This window comes from Periplaneta americana, chromosome 9 (genome assembly GCF_040183065.1).
Source record: "Periplaneta americana isolate PAMFEO1 chromosome 9, P.americana_PAMFEO1_priV1, whole genome shotgun sequence".
Lineage (NCBI taxonomy): Eukaryota > Metazoa > Arthropoda > Insecta > Blattodea > Blattidae > Periplaneta > Periplaneta americana.
This window is the reverse complement of record NC_091125.1, coordinates 65,861,569-65,882,240: the sequence shown is the minus strand read 5'-3', so window position 1 is coordinate 65,882,240 and position 20,672 is coordinate 65,861,569. Positions and strand designations below refer to the sequence as shown.

General features: G+C 35.2%; 1 protein-coding gene across 2 annotated transcripts in view; it reads right to left on the bottom strand.

Annotated features, from left to right (window-relative positions):
• LOC138706037 (Krueppel-like factor 8) overlaps positions 1-20,672 on the bottom strand; it is an 877,162-nt gene that overhangs the window by 9,430 nt on the left and 847,060 nt on the right. The gene's annotated exons all lie outside the window — the stretch shown is intronic.

Genomic DNA, 20,672 nt, shown 5'->3' with positions numbered 1-20,672 from the left:
AGTGGAAATTAAATTTTTCTCTTTTTAGGAAGTAGATACAGCTTAATGCACTGAAAAATTGACCATGTTCAAATTTTTTTCTTCGTCCACATGCCTTATACAAAACTGGAAATTGAAAAACCTACCATTTTTAATAAATTAAGACTATTTTATAAATGTTAGCATGCAATTAAATTAATTATTTAATTATTCAAAATGGCAGGTACTCGTTACGCCGGAATCGAGCGTTTCTCTCTTAACTCATCCAATTTTTAACATTTTCATGTTCTGCTTTTTTTTTTTCATTTTGAAGCTTAAGGATAGCTCTACAAAATTGACCACCATCAGGTTTCTAAGTAAACGGATAATATTTTTAATTTATATTTTAAATTATGTAACAGATTTTCAAGATATTTCAAGTTTAGCTCATAAGTTATTTTTTTCTAGGCAAAATATTTAACTGAAGGGCATGATTATATTCAATTTTGTAGGTTATATATGTGTTAACATGCACAAAAAATCATACAACTCTGTTCAATAGTTTCAGAATAAAGAGGAAAACGGATTTGGAAAATGCAGTTTCCGGAAAACGAGCGTGCCGTTCTCCACTGACAGCTGCACGAGCATAGTGCGGAGTCTTCCATTTAAATCCATAACTTTAAAACTAATGCAGATATAAAAATAAACTTTCTACCAAAATGAACTTACATATTTAATGCATATTTTAAAAAATATTTTGAAAAAATTAATTTTTTGAATGTGTTACGCTGTACCTACTCCCTTAAAATTACACGCCCTTGATTTCTAGATTAAATGTAAAACGGGCGTGTAATTTCAAAACAGAGGGTAGATGGAATTCTAATTTGTATCTTGTATTAAAATTATGATTGTTTTGATTAGCACTAAAAGTGTCTCGATTTTTAAAATAAAACATCGACAAGAAAAGAATGTACTCATAGGATAAGGCCAATATTTCTAAATGTTGAAATATATTTTTACATGATATTGTCTTATGTACATCTGTCATTCATTATTCTTAGAGCTATCTTTTGCAAAACAAAAATATGTTTAGCTTCAGAAGAGTTGGTCCTTAATATTAATCCATATTTCTTTATAGAAATATACCACAGACAGCTAGAATAAATGTTAAAGAAAGAAATTTTCTTGATCCACATACACAGAATTTAACTGCAAATAAAATATCAACCAATAGTAATAATTAAGAACCGAATTAACGTAAGTTATATATACTTCCTCACTAGGCCTATACAGCTCGACCAAGTTAAGTCTGAGAGCCGAGAGGGGAAGTTGGAGACAGTTCTGTAGGGAAAGGAGGCGGTAACGAGAGGAGACCAGTACAGTCTCATATGACAGCAAAGTTTTCCTACTGCGCTTCAGTTCATAGAGCGGTAACAATTTAAGACGCTTTGAAATAGACTGTACTTCTACTTCTGCTTGACAGTGAGGTTTGGCGTTCTGATTGGCAAGCGTGGGCGTAGGAGAGAAAGTTGCATGAGGGGGGAGGCAGCGTAACTGTTGCCTTTATCTGAAGACAAGGACAACAAATGCGTGCGCTCCGTAGTGTATTTTAAACGATGTGCACACGTTGAAATCTGAGCGTCAAGTGACCTATGTGGCAACTGTGTTTTGCTTCTACATTCATCCCGATATTCCCACTCGCAGACTTGACTTGGACGAGCTGTATATTTCATTCTTTGAAGCGCTAAACTGTTACTTTTATGTAAATGTGAATGAAACGAATTGAAGATTGGGCAAAAAATCTGTAAGTGCCAATATCTTTGAAAATTCGTTTTTCCAAAAAAAGCCTATGTCCCCGGCTCAGTCCAGTAAGAAAAGAGGATAAGTCCCATTGCAATTTTATTTACAACCTAGCTTCGCCCATACTAATGCAAAATGTATGATATTACTTTACTACTTGCATAAGGAAGTCCTGTTTTCTATGGTTTTTCTCTTTGGCACTTACAGCCATTTTTATGACCAGTACTTAATTTATATCTTATTATGGTCTTCATAATTTATCTGAGGGTATTTTGTAACTTTCTTAAAGTTGCTAAAAGAAAGCTCAATATTTGCTGACGTCTGATAATGTGAGCATATATACATTAAATTGATCTGCAACTCAATATCCAGAAGGAGAACAAAGTAGGAATACATTCGCTAGTTCACAATTGTGAATATCTATTACCTCCCACTGAGCTGATGCACTCACGAAGCCTTACTTAAAAAGTCATAGAAACGTGGATGACCACACCTACGAATCCTCCAAGCACGCGCCGTGTTTTATCTGGTCATGAAGAAGAACAATGGAACATTTCAAGATTTTGTCAAAGCCATAAATTAAAGAGTTTTCAACCGCAGCAAACCATGTGGGGTTGGGAGGTTCTAAATCAAATGCTTGTTTCATAACAACCTGTTTCCATGCAAGTACTTATCCAAACTTTGACCATAAGATAGAGTTATATTTGCTCAGATATTATCAAGTTGCAGCAGATTAACAATGCCAAACAGTTTCATTCATAATTAAACGATTTATGTCGGTATGATGAATTAAGTAGATCTGAAACAAAGATTTAAGATTCAGAAATAGACTTTTGGGTATTCCACTGTATGCTGGAACTTGACATTTCAAACGCTTTGGAACTACAGATGGGCAGATAAGTATGAACAGAGGGCTCTTTACGTATGGCTACTCCAGACGAATGAGCAAGGATGATTCTTCGCCATTACTTACATAGAGTAATAAAAAAAAAGGATTCAGTATTTTGAGAGGTGGAAATATTCATCAGAATAACAAAACAAAGTCAATAAACATGGGTCATAAAATTAATATCTTCCGAGATAGGAGTCCTTGTTCATAACATGATAGTACAGTAGATGTTCAATGTGATTCCCATAAAAAAAATCAATATTCGAGAGGTGGCAGTATTCATCAAAACAAGAAAAAAAGTCTAATAAACATGGGTCCTAAAATTAATATCTTACGAAATATGAGTACTTTCCATCAGCATCACAGGAGAGGCTTAGTGTGATTTCCATTAAACAATTCAATATTGTGAGAGTATTCGTTAAAACAATAAAACAGTCCAATAAACATGGGTCTTAAAATTAAATTATGTCCGAAACAAGGGCTTTGAAATTCGGGTGTAGATTATTATCTGACGCCAGCTGTTAGTTATCTTCTTATATAGGGTCTTGTTTTGTGGAAAGAACTAGGAAAGGTCATTGTAAATAGATAACATAATCAGTGTTAAGATATTGTAAATAGTAAAGTCAGTATTTGTGAAAGTGTGAGATCAATTTTGTAAATAGTAAGGTCAGTGTTGAGAAAGTGTTAGTTAAATAGTGTAAATAGCAATCAGTGTTTGTCAAAGTGCTGGTGTTAGTATTATGTGGACAGTGCATAAATGAACAAAGAACAAAGTGCTGAACAGGGTTAGTAACCATGTCACGATAGTAGGCTATAGACGACAAGCTCGCCTGGATTGGCTCACCAAGCGAGTACACTTGAGCCATCCCTGTCGAGGGGGTTCTAACCTCATCACAAGAGAACCTGTGCCCAACACGGGACATCATGGCTATCATTCATTCATTCATAGGGTCTTAAAAATGCATTCTATATTTTGGAAGGTGACAGTATTCATCAGAACAAGAAAAAAGCCTAATAAACATGGATCCTAAAATTAATTCTTCCGAGGTATGAGTACTTCATCATAGAAGACGCTCAATATGGTTTTCATTCACTGTAACATACCCTTCTGCTCTGTTATGCTTTTTTCCCACGGTATAAGAAATGTCTCACTTCCCGTGGGGAATGTTTAAAAATAGTTCAACAATATCTGTACCTGTTCTAATTAAACTTTCCATGAAATTGTGTTTTCTTTCTGTAAACTGCGTCAGGAAAACTTACTTTCTGAAGAGGGGGCCTCGTAATTGCGCTCGAGTGGCCAAAATTTGTATAATCACTTGTTTTGACGTTATTAACATCGTGGAAAAAAAAAAAAAACTTTTTTATCTGCCCCCATGAGAATGTTTGCTTGTGAGATGAAACTGCTGCCAACAAAGATAATGATTATGGTAATAATTAGGACTCGGATAATCAATTACATAAATATATATATATATATATATATATATATATATATATATATATATATATCTTAGTTTACTAGTGAAATGTATTCTCATTTAAGGTTATTTTCAAATTAGATAATTTTGAGTACCCTCGTAGATATTTTAAGCACGTACCTTCGCTGTTGTTTCAGAACTTCGTAACTCCAAAAAACATTTTTCAGTAAAAAGAAAAATATCAATGGAGCGAAAGCAGGTGCTTTCACGAAATATAACTACAAAAACCTCGCAATAATCATTTACCAAATTTTGCGTTAACAATAAAGCACTAAAAACTGGTATGTATCAAAACATTAGGCTAACTATACGAGATTTTGTACTAATAGATACGCTATCATTCCAATGTACGTGGTTATATAATTTTTCATTTGCGGAAATGTATTGTTCATTCTTCAATAAGGATTCATAAACCACTGAGGATCGATATTTTGTAAACATCAAGCCCGAAACCTCGATTTCAACGGTCATCGGATTTACGAGGTTTTGGAATAACGACGATATTTTTTTACATATTTCGGTATTCAGAATTCTATTCTATTAGTCCCCCTTGATTCAATATACATAAATACATATTTTTTGTCATGTGTACTTATAGACTAAATACATAGGCCTATATTATTTAAGTAAGCTTAATTGAGACTAACAGTGCAAAAGCTATTACCAATATTCATTACTAATTTATTTTTAAATTAGCGATAACAAAAATGTTTTTTTTTTTCTAGTAAAGCATGTATTTTTTTAAGTTGTAAATAGACCTGCACGTTTTGTCAATTTTAAATACATCAATCATAAAAGAATGTATAATTCCACTTGAGGAAATTTTATAAGTATTATTTTAGCAGATATTTTTCGATTATTAAGCACATAAAAATTAAATAATTATGGAATTTTAAGCACAAAATTATCCGAGCACTAGTGACGATTATGATAATAAAATTACCTATGTTCATATCAGATAATAAAAACGCTCCGTGATTATGGAAATTTGTGTATACAGTGTCTTAGTGTGAGCCTGATCTGGGATTCCCCAATCTCATGATACTGAATCTCCCTGATCGGCGACGGAAAGCCAGGGAGAACAGAGCAGCGGACCTGGTAAATCAAACAGAGACAACTTTACTGCTGTCGTCGGACAAGGGTGCCTTGCGACAATAAGTCAACGGAAATTTGAATAGGGCGTGGTCCTATTGAAAGGCGAACTGCGAGATTTATGCAGGTTAGATCGAATCCGGCCTCATTGCTCATTCTCCACCAAACTCGCTTTCCTGCGAGACGTTCTTCAAATACAGGATGTTCAGAAAGTCGATTCGCTGAAAACGGCAGAGTTGATAACAAGACCATTTTTCACTTTTTAAGTAATTTCCAACAAACTGCACTAAGTACGTGGGAATATGAAGGTCAGTAGCACTCACGAAATTTGTCCCCAGCAATTTTTATGATGTTAATATGTTATCGAAGTCTCCATTGTACTGAAACAAACTGTATGATAAAAAATATACGTTTGAAATTATCGTAAAGTGTTCCGAGCTGCTAATATTTAAGTAATTCTTCTACTTGTCCTTGACGAAGGCAAGCCAAATGAATCACATTTTACACTGCAGAATAGGAAGACGGGAAACTTGTCACACTATATGCTTTAAGCAAACACTACTTAACAGTTTCTAAGTATTTTGCTTAAAACATAGCACTTCATCACATTGTGCCATTGCATTTCGTAACTTTTAAACTTGTGCATTTGACATGTCAATGTTTGCCCACCATATGATTTGTAATCCATATGATATATTTCTCATACAGTGTTTATTATTGCAGTTGTGTTCAATCTTCGCACAAGCTACTACCACAGTCTAGTATATACAGTCACGAAGCTTGAGTTGTTGAGGGTACTAGGAACAATAGACTGTGCCGGTACTATTTCGCATTGTCTGTAATGAGGCGATAGTAGCGATCCTAGTGGTTAGCAACTATCTATGGATGCATGTTCCCTACGAATTGAGCTTCGTGACTGTATATACTAGACTGTGCTATTACACTGGAATCATATGATTTTCCATCCTCTGTCAAACTGTTCAACACATCGTAGTTTGTACTTCATTTTAATATTTTACTGATATAACAGTTTATACAAGCATTTTATCGATGTTTTAATTTTTTAAATTTTAAATTTCACAATTGTATTGTTTAATTTTAGCAATGTTTGATATTATATTAGATTACACACATGCATATTTAAACAGATGTATTTGTGTTTTGATTGGCATAACTTCTGAAGATGACTCAGTCGAGTCGAAAACGTTAGATATTTATTTAACAAAATTTGTACAAATAAATTCTAGTTAATTGTTCCAAAGAGATAAGCATAGACGGACCTTGTGTTTAACTTAACTTAATATAATAGGTTATCGGATTTCCATTATGGTTTTTAAATTTAATTTCAGTTGTCGTTGATTGGCACATCTATGGAGGCATCACACTGCTAGTACGATTCTACCACCCAGCACAAAGTGAAAATATGGGCTACAGTTCCGTTTTTTTCTACCTTACCGTTTACGTTTTATTTGTTTTAGTTGGTTATTTTACTACGCCTTGTCAACTGCTATGGTTATATAGCATTATACCGTTTGAATGAGATGAAGATGATAATGTCGGCAAAATGAGTCCAAGATCCAACGCCGAAAGTTACCCAGGATTTATCCTTTAAGTAATTCATTAGGTTCACAAGTTAAAATAACACGTTTCCTATAACTTAGTAGTTTCGAAGTCAACAAGTCTCAATCCATAGGCCTTTTCATTAAAAATAAGGGAATTTTTCTGAAAAAAGAAGCCTTTAACAATAAAGAAAATCTTCTCTTATAAACCAAATGAAATAAAAACGTTTATCCACATAATATAATAATATAATATACTACCTTCTCATATTATTTTAGGAAACAATGGTAATGGTAGTAAATAATGCAGAAGTAATGCTACTACTGCAAAGGAAATAGAAGTTCGTCCTACAAAATTCCGTTCCAAAACAGTGTATGTTTCGTAAATTAAACTTAATCTATTCGTGATTTCAAGTTGTCTCTCCAAACTATATTAAAAAGAAATATTAGTTTCAACAACTTATGTAACTGATATACACTTGATTACTCGTGGATGAGATTTTTAATCCAGTGTACTATAAACATAAGCCACTTTTGGAACACACTGTATATCAACGATTCTTATCTGTGACTCAAGCAAATAAATATGAACCTGTACCTGTATCTGTGCACAATATTCGGTCTCCTGACTTCTCACAATGTCATATCGTTCATTTCCCCCTCAACCTCTCACCATGTTGGTTAAATGAAAGTAGTGCAACAGATGTGTAAAAAAGGTCCGCGACTCGACTTCATTCTACTGGACCATATTTACAGAAATATAAAATAATTTTCTGAATTTGTGTATTTACTAAAGGAGATAAATTTGACAAGAATACTGGATTTTTCTTTTTCTACGAGCTAGAAGTCCAACTATTTTAGTTTAAGGTCAGTCGCTTTACCGATATGAAACTATTCTCTTCAACAATACATACAAACAAGGTAAAATCAGTCTTTGTTTCTTTTTCACGATTTTGACTCTTGGAACGTGCGGTTTCAATATACACATTTTCCTTAATTCCTGCTTCCGAATACTGTTCGCAATTCAACGTCGCTTCTGTTAAGCGGTCATGATGTTCATTCCACTTCGCTTACAGTTTACTATTCTTTGATGACATGATTTCCATCTTTTCTCATTAGTTAATTCTTAATATGATTAAGTTCTGAAAATTCCTTTGTTATGCATGAAAAAATTCCAATTCTGAGGCAACTACACGGCCCTCATTTTTAAGTTCCATTAAATAGTATTAATTTATACTCATTATCATTTAACGATGCTGTATCAACTATGCTGGGTTGGTTTTCCGAGGCCCGGACTCAGGATGGGCCCTTGCACTTTGGCTTGCTTTGGGGCATTGCGTACCCTGACTATACACTACACATGCGATGATTATTCAAGTCTTGCCTGGGTGAAAGTTGTGAATCCGACGCTGACATGTGGGCCAGAACTGTGCTCCAACCACGAGAAAGTCTTTCCGGAATGAAACGCAGGGGGGTGATGCTGTGAATGAATGTTGATGTCATAAGATGTCATAAGGTCACACACGTGGGTACTCGTTTCTGTATTGGCTAGCTCTCACAGCACAAACAATAACATTGACACACATATGTTTATACTACCCTAGTTACAAAATTAGATCACTGTTAATCTCCTGGTCTTTTAATCTCTCCATACATATGCAGAAGAGAGCATGGTTTTTAAACTGACGTTATAACGATAACATTATCTTTCTACTTCGCTCCAATAGATGACGCAATAGTAAGCACATTCCTTTCACGGTTGATCTCCTGATTGGAGAACAGTATGCCTCAGCCCTGTCAGAGACAGGTATCATCCGTTTTCTGATGGTTGGCACACAACAAATGTCACACGAGTCATTTCATACTGGAAGATGACACACAGCAACTGTCACACACGCGACATTTCGCCTACCCCAATGTAACCTACAGCATATATGTAAGTTAAATAAGAATAATATTAACAAGTTTGATATATATACAGTGTATATATATATATATATATATATATATATATATATATATATATATATATATGTTTACTGCACATTCTTTTTCTGGAGCCTACCAATCACGCGTCTTTTACCGTACCTGTTCTATATCTTGGTCTGGAAAGCTACAACGTTAGTAAAACATTTAGTAAACAAAATAATTCCCTCCATTCATTTTACCGTGTCTTTTCTCTCATAAACAACTATTATAAATATCTATATAAAACCATAAATTTGATAGAATAGGTATATGTAAATATATATGTAATACAAACATGAATCTATTCATCCATCCATAAACCCATTAATACATTTTACCCATATTTTACATTTCGTGACATTACATACTATGTCAATTTTCAAAGCCTCAGTCGAAACATCACGAGGTTACTTCCTTAGTGAATTGGTTGTGATTGCGGAATCTTTTTCACATAGATCTATTGAAATCGTTAATCTTGTGCTGGGAAATGTCAATACCAATGCACGCAATATATTTCATTGCTGTAAAATTATAAATCTCGAAACTAGTCTCAACTAGATGTTCTGTCTGTAAGCTCGTATTTAAATGTACATTTCCAATCGTCACAAAAGGCAGTAACCTTGGTACTCAAACCCTAGAAACTCGTTTCACTTCCGAAGGTCCGCCGCATAAGAGCACGCACGCATAGGGCAGAACGTGAAGAGAACCATTTGGGGCAGTCATCGAACAAGTGCAACAAGGTCTTAAGAGCAAAACTGTTTGAGTTGATTGTTGGCTACTTCATGACATATTACAGCAAACGTTAATATCGTTCAGATTATGATGAAAAGATGACATTACCAAAATTCAAATTTTACTTCCAAATTGCAATATAAAATTTATGCACGCTTAAAGCACACATTCGACCAAATTGTGTGATTTATGACCTGTGATTTATCCATCTTCCTGCAAAATTATCAAATTGTAAGATTGAATTACTCATCATTTCACTAGCCCTACTGCTTTGCTGTGCCTTATCCTGTTTCACCTCGGCCTTCCTTACAGACTTGCAAACAATTGCAGTGTATATGTATGTATGTATGTATGTATGTATGTATGTATGTTGACAAACACTAGACACTACGGACTCTCAACACAACACAGCCACCGCTGAGACAACACCAGAAATCACCGCTATAACACAACGGCACAATTACGAGCAGGTGTGGAAGATGCCTTCAAAAAAGTGGCCCTTGATTACGTCCGCAAAACATCTGCCAGAACTGGCGCAGAATTCAGCTATGCTATGAAAATGAAGGTCTTCATACCGATATCTTGAATCCTTAAACTATCAGATACATGATGAAAATACAAAAGTACAATTTTAATATTTCCGTCTTTGACTTATTTAAAATGTCAACAAAGTTATTTTTGTTAATACATTTGATTATATTTGAACGTTTTCGCCCCTTGTTATGGGCATCATCAGACAACTATGTAGATATCTATATATAATATATATGGTGAATAAATCAATATTACATAATACAAGAGATGAACCAATTTTACAAACCTTAAAAAATTTAAAACCTATAAAAACTTTCAAAGAAAGCTATCTAATTAGAAGGTAAAGGTAATTAATTAACAATAGTAATATGCGTTACAAGAGCGGTATGTTGAAGTTTTCATGTTCGAGAAAAAGTTTGAAAAAGCGAAACGTAGTTGAGCTTTTTTAATTTCCGAGAATTGAAAGAAAACATACCGCTCGTGTATCGTACATAATTTTGTGCGAAGATCGTTTATTACATACCTGAAAGAGGAATTTCTAATTAGTTGCAGTGAAATCTCCATCTTGGTTTCTGTTCAATGACGGCAAATTTGCAAAACAAAAATCTCTATCTTCAACATTGTTGCTTTAAAATGTTTTCTGTGTTTACTATACTCCAGCAGGCCGTGATATACGTCTGTCTTGTTCCCCCCAGTCTATAAATGCGAACTTAAAACAAACGGTAAGGTTATGTAATGATCTAGAGTTTACTTAATTTTTGCAAATATTTAAAAACAATAATTAACAGTGCAATTTAGGTGAAATTGCAGTGGTAAGTTTCCAATTTAGAGGAGAGTCGGACATCGGGTAATATCGGGCAGTGAGTTTCTTTCATCTACCACACGATGATAGTACCTGATTGACATGGTTACGTTCTGTGATGTCACATAGAGAAACGTAACCATGTCATTCAGGTACTACCATATGGTGGTAGATGAAAGAAACGCACTGTCCGATATTACCCGATGTCCGATACTACCCGACTCTCCCCTATAATTATTACTATATTGAACGTCTCTAAAAATAATATGTTAAAAGCCTAAAGCAGTAAAATCAATATCTCACTTAAGCGGTAAGAAGAGGGAAATTGTTATGTGTGTTAGGTTGGGAATACTGAATGTGGAATTTTAGACTTTCCGCGGATTGGTTTTGTGCGGAAACCAAGCAAATACGCACTATCTCGCACAAAATTACATATGATTATTTTAAAAGTTTGTAAAATTGCTTCATCTCTTGTATTATGTAATATTGATTTATTCACCATATATATATATATATATATATATATATATATATATATATCCACACAGTTGTCTGATGATGCCCATGACAAGGGGCGAAAACGTTCACATGTAATCAAATGTGTTAACAAAAATAACTTTGTTGACATTTTAATAAATATGCCAAAGACGGAAATATTAAAACTGTACTTTTGTATTTTTTATCATTACATGACTTATTGGAACACATACAAAAATGAATTCAAAATTCAAATTTATCAGATACATGTCCATATCAATGACATATTTAAGTGCATATTTCAGCTAAATTAGCACTGAGTTAGTTCCCTTCGTACTCTGCTTATGCACCTTCAACTGTCTCACAGCTCTTTCCTCAGTCATAACTTAGGTGACATTACGAAAGTTCCACGCTATGTCTTGCATATACGAATCTGTGACAGATTAGGTCAGATTAGTTTATGCTTTTGTTATGCCTTGCATGTACTAATCTGTGATAAGGTAGGTTAGGTTAGTTTAGGCTTTTGTTATGCCATGCATGTACGAATCTGTGCAGGATTTTCAAGCGCTGGGAAAAGTTTGGTGAATTTCTTTAGTAATGTTTTCAGTATTGCTCTGTCAGTGGCTAGCATAATGGCGGACGTACAGACGAAGTTACATTATGGAAACTGTGTGTTTATTTCATTATTATTATGAAGAGTTCGCGGGAAAAACGATGAATGTCACAGTTTTCTTAAGGTTGATGTCATTATCTAATTCAATGGATCACTGCGAAATTTAATGTTGTTCTTATGAAAAATGGTAAAAAGGAGAATTATCACCGTGAATACAGTAATCCTTTCCTTTATTTTCTATAGAAACAGCACTACATCTTGCAGTTATAGACTCAGATCATTATCTAATCCTTAACAGAAATGTGACATTCGTCGTTTTTCCCGCGAACACTTCATTGTTGTTCTTCACTATTTATCAGTGGCTATTGAATTAATACTAGTTTTAAATTATTCACATTGCATCGTATCGTGTGTTTTATATCCTTACATTCTTCTCCTTCATGAGAAACCACAACGTTTGCACTTCCATTACCATATTCGTCTCATTTCTGACGTGATTTACTACATTTCCGAACAATTTTCTTTTCTTAAAAAATTTCCGTATAAAATCCTTAACTTTTCAAACCCATGTCCCCCCCCCCAAAAAAAAACCTTAAAAGGCAACCATTTTCACTTCGAAAATTACCGGAACTAAATCAGCGCTAGTTTCACCCATATTTCTATTAAGCGGCAAATTTAAGTGCATATTTTAACTATATTTGGTGCATAAAAATACAATATATAGTAATGAGAGTTATGAGTTGATGTGGTCTGATTTGCACAGATAATGGTCATGGAACGCTGATGCATATTCACGGAATGGCGGCTTGTGTGACAACATGTAGGGTGTTGGTGGGAATGATACAGCCAGGGCCCCGTGAGGCGACAGAGGCGGAGGCGGGAAGAGACGCCGCCCCTGTTTGCACAGTGGGTCAGCATGAGACACTCCCTGGTCCTACCCGCTACCGCGCGTACGTACAGCGGTGACAAAGGCGTAACCAGGGCTCTGTCTGGCTCATTAACATTTGTGATGAAGTTGTTTCATGATGACACAATGCGACAATATGCCTTCGACCATGAGCGCAGATTTCTATCTCTTTCATATCATGAAACTACGACACGCCCAAACTTGTTGCCGGTAGAGGCTTGAGAAATCAGACAATACACTCCTATTATTATTATTATTATTATTATTATTATTATTATTATTATTATTATTATTATTAAACGAAATTATAATTAATCACTTCCTTGCACAAAGCCAAATTTAGGCCTAACTGTAAGTTTGGATCTGGAAATATTGTAAGATTTGGACAACTAGGTTGTATGCTGATCAATCCTGTTCTCAGCTGAACATCACTTCGTTGTCATGTCTTTACATTAACAGGGACGTAAAATAAAGAGTTACAATAGAAGAGTCCACTGCAAGAATGATGGATGTCCCTTTCTTGTAGAAAATGAATCAAGACTGTCAATGCATAGATTAAGACATATAGAATATACATAGAGAGTTATATGGCATTAACACTGATAGTCATTGTCCAGTAATGATCGGAAAATCACAGTTAAGCTTTGAGCGCTAAGCATTTCAAACTTTCAATTGCTTCTCCTGCAAAATGTATTCCAAATGACATCCATCATTCTTGCAGTGGACTCTTCAATTCTGAGTTCTGGGTTTCATATGAACTCGATCCAAGCTCCCCCAATACTCAAAAGTGAAAGTCTCCCATCCTGCCTGATTAGCCACAAATTAGATCTTTGCGTAACTTCGCGGGCGCAGGTGATAAACTCGAGGCTTTGTGTTAGTTTGTAAGTTTATTGCAAGTGCTTGTCCAGAGTGGCGAAAGTTTTTCACCGAATCAGACAATAAACTCGAGTGTATATTGGACAGCCGCGCGCACCGGTTACACAACGCTGTCGTCGAGCCCACGCCGCCGGTCGCGGCCACAGGGTGCGGTACGGGTGTGTGTGTCTCTGCGGGAGGATGACAACCCAAAGGTCAGTGTGTCGTAACCAGGATGGTCCTTGTTTCCTCTGCGCAATACCGTGTTGGCTTCGCCCATATTTTTGACTCAAGAATCTGGGACACTTCACACTTCAAGTTGTCGTGCTATAAACTTATTTAACAACATAATTTAAAAATCTTTCATGTTGCGTGACAACAGCTGACGGATAACATTATCAATAAATGGTTGTAACGTCTTAATAATACAGCTGCCAAGTTTTCTACTGCGAAGACGTCCTTGGCAGCCTAGTGTCATTTGGTCCGAAATTCGTGGGTTTAAACCAGGATTTAGTCGACAGGCACATAAAATCTCCGATGGGGGATGTTTCACACGATTCCAGACGTTGACTGGAGTGACATTTGTGGTAGGCAAGATCTTAGGACAAAGGTTTTCCCTCTCTTTTTACGTTGCCCTCAACATTACAAACTACATTCAACTCTTCATTACATCATCAAAAAGATGGCAGGGGTTCTGTAGAATCTCTACAAATGTCTGGAACGTTTTTAGTGTTTTGTGTTTGTGTGGCTGTATGTGTTTGTATGCTTCTATGTTATGATGTGTATGGCGTAATAGCACAGTCTAGTATATACAGTCATGAAGCTTGAGTTTATGAGGGTACCAGGAACAATAGACTGTGCAGGTACTATTTCGCATTGACTGTAATGAGGCGATAGTAGCAATCCTAGTGGTTAGCAACTATCTATGGATGCAAATTTACTACGTATTGAGCTTCGTGACTGTATATACTAGACTGTGGTAATAGCATGCTGCATTATTAAGAGTTATTTTATTTGTATCTTCTTTGCTAACGCTGCGTATTGCATCGACCGCTGCCGCTAAAGAGTAATTATGTTGCGGGTTTTCTTTATTTTGTTTATATAATTGTCAATCATGATTACTTATCGGAACAATGGACTAAACATGGATTTAAAAATGTTGCGGTTTGCTAAGAAGGAAGATTTACGTAGAGTATTATGTAAATGTTAATGCCGTGTTAAGTGTTACAAAGGAATAGCGATTTTTTTTTGTAATGAGGCAGGGGGAGCTATAAAAATGTTAGTATGCTAGTATATAGTGATTTTAAATAGGATAGACAACAAAAACTTATGAACGATATTTTGAAAGAATATAATATAGATCAATAGAATAATATGTTGATTGACTTTGGTATTCTCAAGAAACTAATTCGATTAATTAAAATGTGAAACGTATAGCAGAGTCCGTATAGGCCAGTTTCTGTCTGATGCCTTTCCAATTCACTGTGGGCTAAAGCAACAAGATGCACTATCACCTTTACTTTTTAACTTTGCTTTAGAATATGCCATTAGTAAAGTCCAGTAAAGCAGGGAGGGTTTGGAATTTTGAACGGGTTACATCAGATACTTGTTTATGCAGATGACGTGAATATGTTAGGAGAAAATCCTCAAACGATTAGGGAAAACACGGGAATTTTAATTCAAGTAAGGAGATAGATTTAGAAGTAAATCCCGAGAAGACAAAGTATATGATCATGTCTCGTGACCAGAACCTAGTACGAAATGAAAATAAAAAAAAAAATTATTCTTTGAAGAGGTGAAAAAATTAAAAGAATTTGGAGGAGGAGAGGAAATTAAACGCAGAATAAATATGGCAAATGCCTCTTGTTATTCGGTTGAGAAACTTTTATCATCCAGTCTGCTCTCGAAAAAGCTGAAACTTAGAATTTATAAAACAGTTATATTACCGGTTGTTCTGTATGGTAGTGAAATTTGGACTCTCACTTTGAGAAAGGAACAGAGGTTAAGGGTGTTCGAGAATAAAATATTTAGGAAAATATTTGGGGCTAAGATGGATGAAGTTACAGGAGAATGGAGAAAGTTACACAACGCAGAACTGCATGAATTGTATTCTTCACCTAACTTAATTAGGAACATTAAATCCAGACGCTTGAGATGGGCAGGGCATGTAACACGTATGGGCGAATCTAGAAATGCATATATAGAGTGTTAGTTGGAAGACCTGAGGGGAAAATACCTTTGGGGAGGCCGAGGCGTAGATGGGAGGATATTAATAAAATAGATTTGAGAGAGGTGGGATATAATGGTAGAAACTGGATTAATCTTGCTCTGGATAGGGACCGATGGCGGGCTTATGTGAGGGCGGCAATGAACCTCCGGGTTCCTTAAAAGCCATTTGTAAGTAGTAGGTAAGAATATGTGTTGTTGTTTAGTCAACTGCCCGAAGACAGGTTTGAACCTCATAAGTGATACCAATAAGGCATCACTCATGAGGCAACTAAGTCAGAAGACATACATACATCGCTGACTAGTAACATATTATACTAATCAGACTTCAGATGTATAGAAACAACTGTTCTTCTGACACATAACTTATAGTGAGATATTCTGCCTGATAACAAATGCAGGCCTACCTATCAGTCAGAACCTTAATCAAAGGTACAAGAGAATATACTCTATGAAAAATACTATAGTCTTGCAATGAACAGAAACGTCTAAAATGTAAAAGGCTAGAGTAGGAAAAGTAAGATGGGATGTACGAAAGACCGTAAATAGGCCTATTATATATATATATATATATATATATATATATATATATATATAAGTTATGTTAATAAGAATAGAATGCAAGAAGAAACGTGATTGGAGTGTGAGCTGGAAGAAGAAATAACAGATGGTGAATATTTAAGATCAGTAGGACGAAATGGACTGTTTGAAGTTAAATGTAATAGTCATGTTGAGATTAAAGTTCAGATAAGTTGAATAATATATAGTAAGGAAAATTATATTACAACTTCAGTCAGCAACTTATCAGATTGGTACAAAAACAAGTTTTGTTACAATAATCACATTTTAATTCTTGATTGTATCCACCAATATTTTCGATTTTCAAAAAAATCATCATCAGGTGGAAAAGCAATACATTAGACAAATTGAACACAAGTGAAATATAAAATATAAAATGTATACATGATGAAATAAAACAGTGCAGGAACATTACCATGTCAAATTATTAAAACAACTTATAAAATGATAACATGCATTCAAGAAGTGATGCAAATGTATATATCTTTTGGATTGTTAATGATTACAAGAATATAAATATAAGATATATGTATGTTAAAAGTTAAAGTTCAATGATGCCATATTTTGATAGTAGTTGAAAACTGAACTGCTTTTCCACCTGATGATGATTTGTTTCAAAATCGAAAATATTCGTGGACACAACCAAGAATTATAATGTGATTATTGTAACAAAACTTGTTTTTGAACCAATCTGATAAGTTGCTGACTGAAATTGTAATATAATTTTCCTTATTATATGTTTGGAGTTAAGTTAATATCAGGATTAGTGGAGTTATTAGTTAAACATACTGTCGGAGTTTCATACAAAGTTTATGCAGTGGAACCGCGAATACAGGAATTTGGAGTTACACCATAACTAGTATAAATGTTGATGACAAATATTATATGATCATATAAATGGGTTGTAATTGGTTATTTAACGACGCTGTATCAACTACTGCGTCATTTAGTTTCAATAGCGATAGCGAGATGATATTTGGCGAGATGAAGCCGAGAATTACCTGACATTCCGGATGCGTATGGGGGCATAAATGAAGAGCGTCATGTTTTCATCACCTCGGCACAAGAAAGAAATGGTAAGATCGGCACCACGCTCCGACAGCCTTTTTAACCCCGATAATGACTCGGCAAGTTATTCACTATGACGGAGCCGTAATGAACGAAAGTCCAACTGCCACCCGGGATAGTATGTAATGGTGGAAATATGAGTCTTGGATAAGTACCGTACATGGACAGCCCTGCGGTGTGTCGGGCAGTATGTTACGCATGAGATTTTCTTTTTGTGTCTCCTTAACTTATAACTCCGTCCTGGAGATAAATGACCGGAGATAAAGCATACACACGGCGACTCTACTGCCATCTTTGCTTTATCTGAAGGTCGGATCCCAGCGCAACCGTTTCCATAACGCGCGCCGGGCGATTTTCAATTGTCGAGTTATTTGTGCGACTCCATCTTGCTCTAATAAGTCGGCAAAGGTTTGTGTTTCCCGAACAATCGCCTTATCAAGGCACTATTCATGAACACAACGCCCCAAGTTCCAATGAAATAGTCAGGTGCCGTAGAAAAAGAAGGAATTCTACAGGATGTTTAAGAAGTTCATATCAACTTAAATGAACAGCAATTTATACATATTCGTATATAAAATATTGTTAATATATTATTATTATTATTATTATTATTATTATTATTATTATCATCATCATCATTATCACCATCATCATCAGGAGAAGAGGAGCACTCGCAGCAGCAGCAGCAGCAGCAGCAGCAGCAGCAGCAGTAGTAGTAGTAGTAGTAGTAGTAGTAGTAGTAGTAGTAGTAATAGTTATCGTGGAATTTTGTAAGTCATGAGTTTACGTATTTCAATAAAACTAGTTGAAGTTTAGTGAACTCTATTTTCATTGTGTAACCTACGTTTGCTGGATATTGCCCAGAAGTATTTTTTTTAAGAATCTTCAGATGATGCGGCTATTGCGGATGTGTTTTACTTATGATCAAATATTCAAGAACCTCTTGAAGAGTAGAAGAAAATTGTCCTCTTGTTAATGAAACTATTACTAAGATTTGGACTTGTTATTTTCCGTAGATGTGCAATTCCAATACAAAGTAAGTATAGGCCTATTTAGTTATTTTAATTGTAATACCATCTGCAAACTTGTGTTTTGGACCTACTACGTCAATGAAGAACACATTCTTATAGGCCTATATGTATTTTCCTGTATATGCTTTTAACCTGGCTGAGTGGAAGAGAAGACCTGATGACCTTAATTAGGCATTAACTCTGCCAAGAAAAATAAAACTATTATATTATTATTATTATTATTATTATTATTATTATTGTCCAAACCACGATTATCATTTCGAGGCTGCTCTCGGACTTGGATTCTTTCAAAGTTTCCCCCAATTTTAAGGCGAATGTCGGGTAACCAAATGGAGAATCCTTCGACGCAACTTGCCAAATACCGTCTTATTAATACAAATTACAATAATGCAAGATAATCAAGCAACTGGCAAATCGTTGTTAAATAAACGGTATAAAATTAAATAAAACTTATATCCTATTATTATTATTATTATTATTATTATTATTATTATTATTATTATTATTGTTGTTGTTATTATTCACTTATTTGCTGAGATTTTAGTATGCTATAACTTAAGGCTCATCTACCATACGATTAAATCCGATAGAGGGTGGTATATTTTTTAAGATGCAATAAATATCCTGGATACGGCATCTTTCGGAATGAATCAAAAGTCGCAGCATTGTAGTATGTCATTTATGCAAGAAAAGTATTATCTTTGGGTTTATGGAACGTGTACGCTAATCTTCAAGAATGTCATAATGAAGATTATAGGTAGGCCCACACAATTGGATAGTTTTATGTAATCCTAACATTATAAACTGAAAACAAGTCACAATACGACTTGAAATTATCCTGTACGCGTCTGTCTCATGTGACGAATTCTAAGAGGAGTGGTTTGTTTCCATTTCCCAGGAGATCTCATTTCTTTTTTGTTTCAATAAAGTTATTGTATATTACATAATCGTTTCTGAGTTGCTAGCTGACCTTAAAATAAATGTGCTATAAAGAACCCATTATGCACGATTTGTATTGTTTACAACAACCTGTTCATAATGACAGGATTGCATAAACTATTGTTGTTCCTTATCGAGAGGGCCACGGCCAACTTTACTGTCTCGTTGTTCCCAGTCCCAACGAGTTCCCCTTCTGCGGACTGACGTTCTCATGATACCACAAGAGGCTTGTGATGGCAAACTAGGTTGAAAGTAATAAAGGTATGCAGCATGACTAGCGGGCTATCGTATATTAGTAACTAGATATCGAATGGAACTATCAAACATATAAATTAACCTACAGTTATTATTTTAGAAATTTATGATCACCTACGTGCTTCAGTTAAGTTATAAATTCGACGTGGTATAGCCTATAGATTGCATGAATGTATCAATATTTCCAAAGGCTCTTCCCTTTGTTTTTCGACCACTCTAAGCATTACTGGTCACCAATGTAGCTCGCTCGTCAGGCGCGCTTGCCTGGTCATCCGAAGCAGCGCTCGGGTGTGGGTTCGATTTCCGTTGGGATCACTGACCGGCTGGTTTTTTTTTTTCCCCGAGATTTTTCCTCCCAACTGTAAGACCAAGGTCGGGTAATATGAGGAATCTTCGACCTCATCTCGCTAAATACCATCTCGCTATCACCAATTTCATCAATGCTAAGTAACTCAGTAGTTGATACAATGTCTTTAAATAAGTGGCTAAAAATAGTGCACTCGGTCCAGTTTTAACATAGGAAATGGATCTCCAGTAGTCTTATATGTAAGTTCTATAATACACTCAAGCACTCAGTGAATAATTTCGGATGTTGTATTAGATATTTATCGCTGCATTTGTTCCTTTTAATTTAACATGGCAGAATGATTCATTGTTCCACATACAGACTCGCGTTAGAGTCCATGAATTGTAAAATTAGCTACGTCACTGGTGAATGTACTCTTAACACCCGTGGCGTCACACAAACGCCCTCACTCAAAACTGCGCCCTTTGTGCCGCTGTTAAGGACCACAGGGAAGCTCACAAAACCCTCCAGGTGAGATAGTATTGAAATTTATCAGTGTTACAGTTTGTAATGCGTTCCAGCAGCGAAACTAAGGAGGTAATAATACAATTTACGAGTAGTTAT